The sequence below is a fragment of the Microtus oregoni genome, unplaced genomic scaffold (genome assembly GCF_018167655.1).
Source record: "Microtus oregoni isolate MIOR12 unplaced genomic scaffold, Mior012 000015F_ref0000493, whole genome shotgun sequence".
NCBI lineage: Eukaryota > Metazoa > Chordata > Mammalia > Rodentia > Cricetidae > Microtus > Microtus oregoni.
Genome location: NW_024543074.1, coordinates 42892588 through 42908136, shown reverse-complemented (window position 1 = coordinate 42908136; position 15549 = coordinate 42892588).

The window sequence follows — 15549 nt, the reverse complement described above, 5'->3', positions numbered from 1 at the left end:
GTGAGTGCACAAGTGTATGCGTGTTCATGTGTGTGCATGTGCATGTGGAAGCCAAAAGAAAGCCTCTACTGTCATGCCTCAGATCCCATGAGGATGGCTCATTGATACCTGGAACTTGCTGGTTTGGCTAGGCTCACTGGCCAGTGAGCCCCAGGGGTCTGCCTGTCTCTGCCTTCCCAGAGGTGGGATTACAAGTACATGGCAGGATACCCAGCTTTTTTTTTTTTTTTTTTTTTTTTACAAATTGTTTCTTTTCATTTTTGAGATGATAATATAATTATATTATTTCCCCCTTCCCTTTTCTCCCTCCAAACCCATTCATGCTTGTATTGGCTGTTTTTGTGTCAACTTGACACAAGCTAGAGTCGCCAATGAGGAAGGAGCCCCAGTTGAGAAAAATGACCCCATGAGATCAATGTAAGGTATTTTCTCATTTAGTGATCAGTGTGGGAGGACCCAGCCCATTGTGGGCGGTGCCATCCCTGGGCAGGTGGTCCTGGGTTCTACAAGAAAGCAGGCTGAGCAAGCCATGGGGAAGCAAGACAGTAATCAGCACCCCTCCATGGCCTCTACATGGGCTCCTGCCTCCAGGTTCCGGCCCTGTTTGAGTCCCTGTCCTGACTTCCTTCAGTGATGAACAGCAATGTGGAAGTATAAGCCAAATAAACCTTTTCCTCCAAAACTTGTTTTATGGTCATGGAGTTTCATCAAAGCAATAGACACCCTGTCTAAGACAACACTCTTTCAAATCCATGGCCTCTTTTTAAATTAGTTGTTGTCAAACACACACAGACACACACACACACACACACACACACGAATGTATATAATGCTAAATATATAAATATAACCTGCTCAGTCTGTATAATGTTACAAAAGGAAGATCTGCTTGCCTCTGCCGGAAAGGGGAGGGGGTGGGAGGAGCTTGCCTCTTAAAGGGACAGAGCAGACCATTACAGTAGATACATGTGTGGACCAGTGTGTGCAAATGTGCACATTAGAGGTTAATATCAGATATTATCCTCTATTGCTCTCCACTTTATTTTTGAGACAGAGTCTCTCCCTGTCTTTTACATGGGTCCTGGGGCTCGAACTCAGGTCTTCATGCTTGCACTGTGAGCCTTTACCCACTGAGTCGTCTCCCCAGCCCCTGTGTTCTGCATTTTCTTTTTGTTTAGACAGGGTCTCACCATGTAACTCTGGCTGCCCTGGAACTCACTCTGTAGACCAGGCTAGCCTCACACTCACAGAGATCAGTCTGCCTCTGTCTCTGCCTCTGAGAGCTGGGATTAGAGGTGGATGTCACCACCATCCAGCTGCATTCTGCATTTTTAAGCAAACTTCTGAAAGAGTTCAAAGCCAAGTCTAGAAGCTGCTGGGTCCTCCCACAGTGCCAATGAGGAAACTGGTGAAGAGAGAGATGGAAATGGCCCGAGGTCACTAAACCACAAGGCTGCGGGTTTCTCCCAGACACTCCTGAGCTGGAAGGCCAAGTGAGGCTCCTAGGGCAAACCACACAACTGTGGGCAATTCCAGAAAGGGAGGCCTGAGAACCTACGAGACAGAGCATAGGAAATTTAAAGGCAGAGCCACCTCCCACTTCTCTCTCCTCTGCAGGATCTCCTTCTGGTACCATAGCCCCTCACACTCTGCCTTCACCCCCCCAACCTCTATCTCCATTTTTCTAGTTAGTTTCCTTCTCTCTTCAGTACAGGAGAAAGGCCACCATCTTAAAGCCAGACACCTGGGCTACAATTCTGTCTCACACACTAGCATGCTGTGGGAGCCTAGGCGATTTCTTATCCTCTCTGACCCTCAGGTGACTGTTTTGTACAGTGAGGCGTTGGTCTAGGGCGACTTTCCTCAAAGTACAGCTCATCTGTCATATCCACAGATGGTGGTCGTGACTTTAATCCCAGCACTCAGAAGACAGAAGCAGCGGATCTCTGTGAGTTTGAGGACAACCTGGTCTACATAGTGAGTTCTGGGATAGCCAAGACTACATAGTGAGATTCGTCTCAGAATCACCGTATCCAGGCAGAGGCCTACCGACTCTGTGTTTGGTACACCAGCGCTGCACAGAGTGTACCTGTTCCCTCTGTGACAGTCGTCCCTCATCCATGCTCAACTGATTGGTGCCTGGCAGGGTTGAAACTTGACTCAGCTCTCCCGCTACCTATTTGGAGGCCCCTACCAATGCCTCCTGCCCAAAGGCAAAGACAGAGTCCAAATGACCCTTCCATGGCCCTACGCCCTAAGCTTGCCAATTCCCCATCAGCTCCCAGGTACAAGTCGCTCAAATTGCCTGAGGATTTTGTGCTAAGCCCTCGGCTTCCAGCATGCTTCAGCAGGGATCCTTCTAGAACCCAGGGGGCGATACATGATTCTTTGCTGCTCCACCTACCTGACAGCTGCCCAGGTGGAGGCTGCCCAGGTGGAGGCTGCCCAGGTGGAGGCTGCCCAGGTGGAGGCTGCCCAGGTGGAGGCTGCGCTGTTGCCCACAGGGGTGCCCCAGTTTGGGGCCTGTGGAGGTGTGCAAACAGAGCAGAGCCGTAACCCTGCAGCGTTCAGAGCAGCTGTTCTCAGCCCAGGCTGCAAGCTTTAAAAAGGTTTGCTGTCCGCTCAGACCCAAAGAGTCTGGATGTCGTGAAGGCCTAAGCAGCTGCAGTTCAAAGCCTCCCTAGGTGTTGTCAATATGGAGTGAGTGAGGTTGGAAGTTGATGCTTAGAGGCATCCGTCCCTTACCCCGGAGCTTGCTCCATAGCTGGAGGGACAGGTTTAGAACCTGAAAGCATTCTAGATGGGGAAATTGAGGCTTATGTGCTCTGGACAACATCCTAAATACATATGGGGTTCAGGTCACAGACAGAGGGGTGCTAAGAGTAAATACACAATCAGTTCAGCTAGACAGACCCTTTGCTCAGGCTGCTGATTGCATTGTGATGGCCTCCGATCAACAATGTAGCAGAGTCCTTCACCAAATCCCAGCAAATGCTAACCTTTGTCTCGGACTTCCCAGCCCCCAGCACTTTAAACCAAACAAACTCCTCTCATTACAAGCCCCTCCCCAGTCCTGGATATTTTGTTCTTTCAAAAACAAGCAAAACAAAACTGCAGAACGTTACCCAGAGGGCTTTTCTAAGCAGATGACCTTGAGGAGACAGACAGACAGACAAACCAGAGAGGGACGCTTTCTGTTGGAAGGATGCAGTTGGGACTGAGTTATTTCCAAGACCCTGCCCTTTGCCCTCCACTTGGAACAAAGTGGATTTTGCTCATGATGCATGCTGCACTAGATGGTGTTCCTCATGCAGTGGACTGAGACCCAGGGCTCTTCCTGCTCTAGACGTAGATTCTTTGCCACCCTGTCCTTGGAGAGGAGACAGAGGCAGGTAAATCTTGCTCGCACATCAACCTCAGCACCTGGCAGGGACGGCAGACTCGAACTGGAGAGGAGAGCATAAAAGGGATTATGTTTAAGTACACCACTGAACGAAAGTGAGATGCCAACCAGTTCCCCAAAAGCAATGCAGGCTCCCCAACCCTCATAATTGCTCCATTTAATTCATTATGGGATTAGCTCTGAGACTAGGGGAGGAGGGAGGGAGCACCACCTGGGAGTCCTGGCAGCTGCACAATCCCCTGAGGATGAAGGGACACCACCGGACCCTAGACATGGCAGAAACAAACCTGAGTCCCAGTCCTAGGCCTGCCTCTGAGTGACTGTGACTCTGAGTGGCACCCCATAGCTCTCTGGGTCACGGACAACAGGGAATGAGCTGAGGTGGTGGAGCGAGACTGTTGCCCAGGGACCTAGAATTTTGCAGAGGGGCCTCTAGCAGCTGCCCTGGGGGCAGAGCCACCAGAGAGAAGCAGGTGGGGAAGCTAGGACTCAGGCTCTGTCTCTAGCTACAAGGCCCTCACAGCTCACCCTCTGGCCCTCTGACAAGAAGGGAGGGTGTGTGGTGTCAGTGACAATGAAGCCAGAGCCCTCCCACATGGTAGGGACCTCAGGAGCTAACAAAGCACTCCCGAAGTCCTTGTGTGTTCACCTGTCCCAGACGCTCTGCTTCACAGAGGAGGGCGTGGATAGACTTCCAAAGTTAGAGTGGAGGCTCAAGGGCGTGCAACTGGTCTCCAAGCCATCTCTCTAACTGCTGTGCGTGCTTGAGTTGAAAGGACAGGTGCATGCTGGCGATGCAGCTCAGGGGTAGTGTTTACCCAGCATGTAATGGGGCCCTGGGTTTGATCTCCAGCATCGTATAAACTGGCTGTGGTAATACACCCCTGTCATTCAGGCACTGGGGAGGTAGAAGCAACTGGATCAGGAGTTCAAGGTCATCCTCAGCTACACAGCAGCAAGTTGGAGGCTGGCCTGGGCTACATGAGCTCTTTTTCCAGTGAGGAGAGAGAGAGAGAGAGAGAGAGAGAGAGAGAGAGAGAGAGAGAGCGCTAAATACCTTTAAGGAGGATGCTTATCAGGGATGACTCATTCATGCTCAGCTCAGCTATTTCTACCGTTATTATGATTTGCGTTGTTGCTGTTTGAGACAGGGTCTCACTCTGTAGACCAGGCTGGTCTCAAACTCAGAGAGATCCACCTGCCTCTGCCTTCTAACTACTGGGATCAAAAGAGCCACCACCTCTGGCTTGAAATTGTGATTTTTAATTTTGTGAAGAATCTACTACTAAGAGGTTGGGTAGCTAGATTGGTGACCCACATGACCTTTGAGCCCTGCAGGAAGTCTCAATCCTCTCTCTCTCTTTCTCTCTCTGAGGGAGCACACTCTGTGTGGGCAACATCCCAACATCCAGATACCCCAGCATGCCATTGGCTAGCTAAGCCACATTTGCTCCTCTGTAGGAAATGAGAAATAGGGCAAGCTGAAGAGATGTAGTCTCACCTTGTTCAGTTTAAAGGCCCCTGAGCCAGAGGTGGAGCCTGACAGCTAAGAGAGCTGTGCCTAGGCTGTCAACAGCTGCATCCCAAGCATCTTACCTGTGTTATCATTTCACTCCGACAACACCCTCCATAGGGGGAACTGAGAAAACTGCTGTCTGCAAAGGTCAGTTAATTTTAAAAATGTGTGTGTGTGTGTGTGTGTGTGCGCGCGTGTGTGTGTGTGTGTGTGTGTGTGTGTGTGTGTGTGTGTGTGTTTGTGTCTTCTTCTTCTTGTGTGGCATGTGTGACGCTGACACTGAGTATCATTCCTCAAAATATCAGTCCACTTTCCCCCGGTCAGGAATCTATCTGCCTGTCTTTGCCTCTTCCGTGCTGGGATTTCTCACCACCATGCTTGACATTTTGCTGTTGCTGTGTTGTTTTGGTTTAATTTACTAGATAGCTCCAGGGACATCTGGGACTACATGAGGAAACCCTGTCTTGAAAAACCAAAAAATTTAAAAATTAAAAAAATAAAAATGTGTTAGGCAATGGTGGCTCCCAGGCCTTCAATCTTTAATCCCAGCCCTTGCGAGTCGGAGGCAGGCAGATCTCTGAGAGTTCGAGACCAGCCTGGTCTACAGATTGAGTTTCAGGACAGCCAAGGTTACACACAGAGACCCTGAGGACCCCTTGTGCCACAGCACCGATGTGGTGGTCAGGAGTCGGTTCTTTCTCTCTTTCCACCATATGGGTTCTGGGGGAAGCTCAGATTATCAGGTGTGGCAGCAGGCCTTTACCTATGGACCATCTCAACTGGAATGTTTCAAGTCAATTCTGAACGTTAAACCTAGGTCATGAAGATTCCAGAGCAAGCGCTGTACCACCTGAGCTATCTCCCCAGAATCAAGGTCAATGAATTTGTCCAAGGCACCACAGCTAAAGTGCTTTAAAGCCAGAACTCACTGAAGCCCTGGGACACCAGAGCCCTTCTCTCTTCTGTCTGATGCCCCTGGATGTTCAACAGCTTTGTTGGGGTATAATTTGCACACTGTAAAGTCTGCCCGTTAAAGTGAGTGACTCAGTGGCTTCCTTGTTACTCAGAGCCATGCAACCGTTTCAGAACAACTAATTTTAGAACATTCCCATCCCTTAGAGAGGAAACTTCACCTCCACTGGAAGTCACTACACAATCTCTATCTCTCGCCCCAGTCTTAGGTGACCCCAATCCACTTTCTCTACAGCTTTGCTGTTCAGAGCATTTCATACAAACAGATACACTGGGTTTGCTCTTTTGTGCTCAGTTTCTTAATGAGCTTAACAGGGTCCTACTGATCCTTCTCCATTTGTGTATGCAGCTGTCCCAGAGGTACTTGTTGAAGAAGACTAGTCTCTCCCATTGTCCTGACCCCCTTGTCAAAATCAGACCACAGATTTAAGTGTTTACTCCTAGGCTCCTGGTATTGTCCCATGGACCGTCTGCTATTCTTACACCAGCACCGCACCATAAAGTTACGGTGTCTCTGTAGTGATGGACTGTCTGCTATTCTTATGTTAGCACCACACCATCAGGCTACAGTGTCTCTGTAGTAATAGACTGTTGCCACGGACCGGCTCAGGAAAGCCACTCAGACTGTGAGAGAAGCAGGGTCTTGGTACACAGGAAGGCACAAGTTCAGCGAATGAAAGGCAGACACAACACACAGATAGTTCTTGGAATCTGCTGCGATTTTACTGAATTCATGTTTTCATTATATAGTATTTAAACAAAGAACAAATCTGAAGGTCATGTATCATTGGTTGGCACAGTATGAAAGCTTCTTTTAGTCACATCAGCAATATTTAAGAAAAGTATATTATCAGGAACAGGTGTTAGACATAAAGCATCCTTAGAAGAGGAAACCTTGTCCTTGCGAATGTAAACCTCAGGCAAGTAAGTGGTTTCATCTTATGAATAGAAAGTTTCTGTCTCATTATCGCTATCATGGCCCTTCCTCTTTCTAACCCATTATTTATCTCATCTAGTGACCAAATATACCTAATCAGTTCTCTGCACCTGCTGAAATATACTTTTTAGCACCTTCTTATGCAGGAGACACTATGGGGGTTGGGACCTAGCAAACCTATCCATAAAGTTCAAAGTATAATATAACAGTCTTTGTCCATCAACATTAACCCACCTATTCCCTTGCTCATCATCCTGGGCTATATGAGGCTTTGTCTCAATACTACTACTACTACTACTACTACTACTAATACTAATACTAATACTAATAATAATAATAATAATAAAGATAGATAGATAGATAGATTAGATGGATGGAGAGAGAGAGAGAGAGAGAGAGAGAGAGAGAGAGAGAGAATGGGGCTGGAGAGATGGTTCAGCAGTTATGAGCACATGCTGCTCTTCCAGCAGTCCATTTCCTAGCATCCATATCAGATACCTCACAACTACCTGTTAGAGCTCCAACAGGACTGACCTCTACCTGCACTCATGTGCACATAATCACACACATACGTGCACGCGCACACACACAATTTAAAACAAAACTTAAAAAACAATTATCACTTTTAACAAACTTTATTATAAAAATGTTTCAAATAAATATAAATGGCACATACCAAAAATAACCAGACTATGCCAGTCTATACAATTCGATGAGCTTCTGTACAGTTAGATCATGCACTCAGATGGGAGCTGTGAAACTTCACATTGGATTTTACACTTTCCTTGTTCAATATATTTTTATGTACTTATCTATTACCAAAACCATGACAGAATAGAACCAGGAAAGCAATTAGCAATTATTCCTTTTTCCTAACTCATGCTCATTCTCTGCATTTAGTCCTGTGTTGTCCCCATACATTTAGCCTTTCTTGTTCCATTGTCTTCATGTTACACTGGATTCACATTTGGCGGATGTGGTAGTCTGAATATAATTGCCCCTTAATCTCATAGTGGCACTATTAGGAGGTGTGGCTTTGTTGGAGTGGGGATGGCCTTGTTGGAGGAAGTGTGTCACTGTGGGGGCGGGCTTTGAGGTTTCCTATGCTCAGGATACCACCCAGTGTCTCAGTTGACTTCCTGTTGCCTGTAGGATGAGGGACTGTCAGCTACGATTCCAGCACCACATCTGCTCCCCACCATGCTGATAATGGACTGAACCTCTGAAACTGTAAGCACACTACCCTAATTAAATGTTTTTACTTTACAGGAGTTGCCATGGTTGCTGGGAGGTGGTGGTGCATGCCTTTATCCCATCACTGGGAGGCAGAGGCAGTCAGATTTCTATGAGTCGAGGCCAGCCTGGTCTACAAGAGCTAGTTCCAGGACTAGCTCCAAAGAAACATAGAGAAACCCTGTCTCAAAAAATCAAAAGCGAGAGAGAGAGAGATGCCATCATGGTATATCTTCACTCAATAGAAGCCCTAACTTAGACAGTGTGTTTACATTTGGTGGAGTTGTGCGTTTGTTTACATATATACATATACTATTGATTTTATTGGCTAGATTCTACATATGAGAGAGAACATGCAGTTTATTTATTTCTGAGCTTGTGTGATCTTGCTTAATATTGTACATCTAAGCCAAATTTTAAACCCATTAATTTATTATACTATATATTTACATATATGTATAATTAATTAAAGAAAAAAATCAATAAAAAGAGCCAAACTTTGTGGCACACTCCTATAATCCCAACACTGAGGAGCCATAGACAGGAAGATCACCACAAGTTCAAGGACAGCCTGGGCTACATAATGTATTATTCTAGGCCAGCCAGGGTTACATGGTGAGAGTTGATCTATAAATAAGAAGGAACAAAAAAGCAAAGGTGAAATTATTTCTGCTTAAGACAACTACTTTTATTATTTCAATATATTATTGATACTTAAATATTTATTAGTGAGACATTTTCCATTTCTTTTCCTTATTATCTTTAAAATCCAGTATGTTTCAATATCCTTCAAATATATCTGATTTCTAATATTAAATTTCTGTCAGCCATCCTTGATCCATATTTAGATTCCATAAAATTCATAGTTGAAAAGGTAGCTTCACCTCAGGTCATTTCAAGCAGGCTTAAAAAGGAGCCAGTATCCATTTGAAAATTTAAAAATAAGGGCATGGTGGTACATGCCTTTAATCCCAGCACTTGGGAGGCAGAGGCAGGAGGATCTCTGAGTTTGAGGGCAGCCTGGTCTACAGAGAGAGTTCCAAGACAGCCAGGCTACATAGAGAAACCTTGCCTAGAAAAAAAACAAAAACAAAAACTTAAAATTAAGGTTGCGGACATTGCTCGGTCAGTAGAGTGCTTGCTTAGTATGCAAGCCCCGAGTTTGATCCCCAGCACTGAATAAACCAGGTAATTCCAACACTAGGGAGGTGGAGACAAGAGGATCAGAAGTTCAAGGTTATCCTGACCTACATAATAAGTTGAGGTCAACCTGCACTACACAAGATTCTCTCTTTAAAACAACAAAAGCGCGAGTTGGAGAGATGGCTCAGCAGTTACGAGCACTGGCTGTTCTTCCAGAAGACATAGGTTCAATTCCAGTACCCACCTGGCAGCTCACAACTGTCTGTAACTCCAGTTCCAGGGAACCTGACACCCTCACACAGACAGACATCCATGCAGGGAAAACACCAATGCACATAAAATAAATTTTAAAAATCTTAAAAGCAGCAATAAAATAAATTGTAAATGAACTTGAATTAGGTGAACTTTAAGTTTCAGTTCCTTGGTTGTTCTTGTCACATCTCTAAAGCTTGACAGCTGTGAGCACAGGGTGGCCACGGTGTGAGCCATGCCGACCCTCTGGTACACCGTGTCATGAGGGTAGGCCCTATGGTGGCTTGTTGACAGCTGAATCCTTGGCATGTGTGAGCATGGGGTGGTACTCAATGTTTGATTCATAGCTAATAGTGTTGAATTGGTGAATAAACTGAACCAATAAATAAGCGGATAGCTACTATCATCTCAGCTTGGTGAATAGAGAGACTGGGGTTCAGGGGAATGAGATAAGTAGGCCAAATACCCACAGTGAAGCTGGGCATTTGGAATGCCAGGGCAGGTCTGACTCATTCCAAAATCTGTTGGCTGCAATAAATGTATGTAGGTTTAGAAGAGGAAGGCTGAAGCCCGGGCGGCAGAGCCAGGCTCTCCAGGGTACCCACAATGATATGCCAGGCCCCCTACCAGCTTCCCCCTGGCCCAGCTCCAGTGTATGCCAGAAGCCCAGTGGACAGAAAGCTGATGGGACAGGTGACTCCATGGATACAGGGACAGCTGGCCATGCTAAGCAAAGAGAAAAGCCAGAGACATGGAAATCAGGCTTGGGCCTCACAGATAAGAGACTTCATTTGCCTTGAAATCTTCGGGGGTGACCTTGTATCTGGTCACAAGTCCTGGGAACACGAGGCCAACAGGAAACTTTATCTCCAGTCACAGAATGCCGGAGCTGGGGATTGTTGGAGGGGTGTGGCCTTGTAGATTAGGAGGTTAAGGCTCAACAAAGGCCCGATCTTTCAAAGCTACACAGGAGAGGCCATGTGTCAAGTTTTCCTCTGCTGGTGACATCAAGACTTCCTTTCTCTAAAATGGCACCATGGGCCAGCCAGTGGTTCAATGGGTAAAGATACATGTCACCAAGCTGACGACCTGAGTTTGATTCCTGGGATCCTAACCGGGAAGGGAAAGAGCCAACTCTCCCAAGTTGTCCTCTGACTGCCACACGTGCTCTGTGGGTTGAGTACCCTCCCATAAGTAAGTCAATAAATAAATAAATAAATGTAATACAAATTAAAAATAAGTAAACAAATAAAATAGTTCTAGGTCAAAGTTCTTGTGCAGCTTTTTAGAATCCTCTGTACCCTAATATTCCTGGGGGGATTGACCACAGTGCCCCCAGAGACATTCATTCAGATTCATTCACTCATTCGTTCATTGAAGACATGATCTTAGTTCCCCAGAGCCTCGGCTCTAGTGGAGTTTCCTCATTCACCAGTTCCTGCCAACCATAGTCACGGGCACCAAGGGGGAAATCAGGAGCATGTGAGAGGGAGACACAGAGAGACGAAGAGACAGAGAGGAGAGAGAGAGGGAGGGAGGGAAGGAGGGAGGGAGGGAGGGAGGGAGGGAGGGAGGGAAGGAGGGAGATTATAGAGGAGGATGGAGAATGGGAAGATAAGCAGTTACTGTCGGTTCCAAGGTGCCCCACAGTGCTTTACATGTTAGGGTAAAAGCAGGAGTGTGTGAGTGTGTGTGTGTGTGTGTGTGTGTGTGAGAGAGAGAGAGAGAGAGAGAGAGAGAGAGAGAGACAGAGACAGAGAGACAGAGAGAGGGGGGGAGGGAGGGAGGGAGGGAGGGAGGGAGGGAGGGAGGGAGGGAAGGAGGAAGGGAGATTATAGAGGAGGATGAAGAATGGGGAGATAAGCAGTTAAAGTCGGTTCCAAGGTTCCCCACTGTGCTTTACATATTAGGGGTGCAGCTGTGGGCCAGGCCAGCTTGAGTATGGTGGGAACATACAGTAGGGATACTGGTCTTAACCTGTCACCTCCAGGAGAAGGCAACAATCCTTCTGTCCTGCCCCTCGACATTGAACTGGAGGTGACGGGGTTTCTGACTGAGACATGTACATGGGGCTGATACAGGAGAGGGCTGGAGGGCACGAGAGTCCATAGAGCTGAAAGGATGCCCCTCCAGGTGTCAGCAGAGTTGTGGTAGGTGCAGGGAACAGGAAGTGGCATTTGATTGGCTGTGTAGTCCAAGGGGCTGTTGACAGTCGGGTGACATAAAGGGTCTGGGCTCTCCTGACTATGGCTGGTGCTGGCTGGGGGTCAGGTGTATCTGCTCCTCTCTGCCACAGAGGATTCTGGGTCTTGAGACTCTCTTCTCTTGGGCAAACTTTGGCCTAAAGTTTGCTAATGTGCACAGCCCTTTTTGGTTCCATGGGGTGGGTAGGGGTAGTGGTGGCCTCATGTGTCAGCGAAGGGAGCTGACATTCTTATCTGGGGAGGGCTTGGCCTGAACCCAGGCTCTCTGATGTGTGCTCCAGTCTCCTACATTAGACACTGTCAGAACCTGGCCTGGTACTGGCCTTCTGAAGACTCCTACACTCTTGAACAAGGGCTGATGGCCAAGCAGGTGCACCCAAATGCCACAGGGCACAAAGAGAGAATGCATTTGATGCCTATGGCTCCAGCCACCTGCCTGGTCCTCCTCTCCTCTTCACTTCCCTCTCCTCTCTTCTTCCATGCTTCCCTCCCCTTCTCTCCCATCCCCCACTCTAGGAACGGTAACTATACCTGGGGACTCACAGAGCACATCCAACTATCCCAACCTCTAATACCTTTAGACTTCCTTGACAAGCATCACCTTGGCCCCTGCAGGCCACCCTTGAGTGAGTGTGCCATAGTGGAAGAAATACCCCGAGCAGGGGCCTGGGATGTTGACAGTAGCAGGGGCGTTAAAGTGGAAACTGAGATACCAGAGGCTCAGACTAAGACCCAGAAATGAATGTAACCAACTTGAATGCCAGAGACTTTCCACCCCACCCCCCAAGGACAATAGAATGGAGGAGACTCAGTAACTTCAGTGTCAGGGGTCCTGGTTACAGATAGCCTGCGGTGACTCCTGACCAGTACATGGCCCTGACACTTCAGTCCAGACACACAGCCCACATCTGAATCACTTCCTGGTCCTTACCTGAGAGCGACCTCCTCTTTTCCACCACCAGTACCCACCCCTCCATACCCACATCAGGCTGTGCCCAGACTTGTGAAAACCACAGTTCTGGCCTGAGACAGGGTGAGTGAGTCAGGGATGGTACTCAGAGCACTGGGTCTTGGGGAAACCAGGAAAAGGGAGCTGGACCACAGAGGGATGATTCAGGCAGGGTGGCTCAGGATGCTTCCGGCCTCTGCAGGGGTAGGGGCTGCAAACACACACACACACACACACACACACACACACAGAGGAAGGGAATGTCCTTGAATGACAAAATGCAGTCCTCAGCTTCCTTGAGCATCTGGAGCATTTATTGAACTGGTCTTGGCAGTGGGGAGATGCTGATTGACAGGCTCAACTTTCTCAAGCTCTTCCCTGAGTCTTCTCCTTCTCTGTTTTCTTTAACTAAAGCCCATTCGCGTGTTTGTCTCTTACCATCCCCCCTGTGTGTGTGTGTGTGTGTGTGTCTGTGTGTGTCTGTGTCTATATGTGTCTGTGTCTGTGTGTCTCTTTCTTTAATTTTTTTTTTATTTTGAGACACAGGCTCATGTAGCCCAGGCTGGCCTCGACCTCCCTATATAGCTGAGGCTGAACTAATCCCCCTGCCTCCACTTCCTGAGTGTCACCACACCCTGTTTCTGAGATGCCCAGGATGGAACCCAGGGCCTTCTTACATGTTTGGTGGGCACTCTACCCATGGACCCACATCCCCTGTTTCTTGAGTCCATCTTTAATGACCATACTGGCCATTATAAAACTGTCACGACTTGACCCAGCTTTAGGACAACAGAGGCATTGACCTTGCTCTGGTTTGAAGGTGTTGCCCCAAGTTCATGTACTGGAATGAAAAGAGCATACAGATACTCTCAGCTACCCATGTTCCAGGCTAGCCAGACACCAGTGCCATCCTGTCAGAGTACCTTAGCCTCTGGAACATTCTATTCTGTATGACTTGCTTGGCCTTGGGTATTTTGTTATAACAACAGAAGCTGGACCATGATGGGCTCTCAAAGATATTAGGCCATCTGCTGTGCAATCCATGTCTTTTCTTTTTGTGTGTTTCATCATCCCTACTGATGGTGCTAGGTGTCTTTTTATTTTGGGGGCCCTTCCGTCTCTCTCCTTTATGACAGTGACTATCGAATACCTGAGTCTGTGCGGTGTATGAAATGAACAGGTCACTTTCAGCAAGATGCCCTCCCATGAGTAAAATACACAGTGGGACACTTTGTGGCCACTGAGAAACAGTTGTGTCTGCAGTGCTATCATCTGTGTAGTCTTGACAAAAGGCCACCTGCAGCAGTTTTCTGGTTCCTATTTCTTTTTTTTTTTTCTCTATGTCGCCCTGGTTGTCCTGGAACTCACTCTGTAGACCAGGCTGTCCAGGAATTCAGAGATCCTCCTGCCTCTGCCTCCCTAGCACTGGAACGAAAGGCCTGAGCCATCACACCTGGCTAGGTTTTTTTTCTGAATGGTTTATTATAGAGTATCCAGCTCCATTCCCCACAAGGAATTTGCTTTTATCACACTGCAAGAAGCACACAGGCAGACAGCTATTGGAATTTTGTCAGTGGCTCCATAATGTCTTTGGCTTCTGCCTCACGGTTACAATGTGGCTACTGCAGCTCCAGATGCTTCTACTCACTTTCAAGGAAGGAAGTAGGAGGCATGGTGATGCTTTTTGTGTGTATGTGCCCAGTGGGTTCCCCCTGGGTGTCATGGTGTAAACCCAAGTCACATGGCTATCACAAGATGCTAAATGCCTACAAAAATATAAGATATCAAAAAAAAAAGTGTTGATTGGTTGATTGTCTTGGCCCATTATCACGTGCCTCTTGAGGTTTACCTGTCTTTTCCTGGCCCCGATCTCCATCTCCAGTTCTGTTAGCTGGGCCAGGAGCTACCATTGATGATTCAGGGCTGTAGTTTGGGTCTGGAGGTCCTCCAGAGGCCCATGTGCTATAGGCTTGGTAACAAGTAGGAACTAAAGGGGGAGGTGGCATGTGTTGGAGGCAGGGCCTAGTAGATGAGGTTAGGTCACTGGACATGAGTTCTTGAAGGGGATATTGGAGCCCATCCCTTTCTCAGTCTCTCTGCTCTATCTCCTACTTGTTCCCACCATGCTGTCTACCCCAGGCTCAGAGGCAGTAGACTAATAAAAGCCTGAAGCTGCTGAGACCACAAGCCAAACTTTCCTAGAAGTTGTTTATCTGAAGTCAGTTGTTTTGGTTTTGTTTTTTTTTTATTATTTTTTTAAATTTATTTATTTATTAAGGATTTCTGCCTCCTCCCCGCCACCGCCTCCCATTTCCCTCCCCCTCCCCTGATCAAGTCCCCCTCCCCTGATCAAGTCCCCCTCCCTCATCAACTCGAAGAGCAATCAGGGTTTCCTGACCTGTGGGAAGTCAAGAACAATGGCAATGGATTTTTGATCCTACTGCACATACTGGCTTTGGGGGAGCCTAGGCAGTTTGGATGCTCACCTTACTAGACCTGGATGGAGATGGGTGGTCCTTGGACTTCCCACAGGTCAGGGAACCCTGGTTTTGTTTTTTAAAACAGGGTCTTGTTGCATAGCTCTGACCAGCCTGGAACTTGCTCTGTAGACCTGAATCCACCTGCCTCTGTCTCATGAGCACTGGGATTAAAATTTTTCACCATATCTCCTTTTCTGTCTCTCTTTTGTCCTAATTAAATGTTGATTGCAAGTGACATAAACCCAAATCAGAGTGGCTTAGTGGCTTATGCATAAACAAATGGATTAAACAGCAGGTAGAAGGAAAACAACAGGAGGTAGGGTCAGGTGGGTCTCTGAGTGTGAGGCCTGTCTGGTCCGCAAAGTGACAGCCAAGGCTACACAGAGAAAGTAAACAAGCAAGAAAAAAAAAGCAAAGAAAGAAAGGAATGAATATCCCCTGAAAAGCCCAGAAGCAGTTT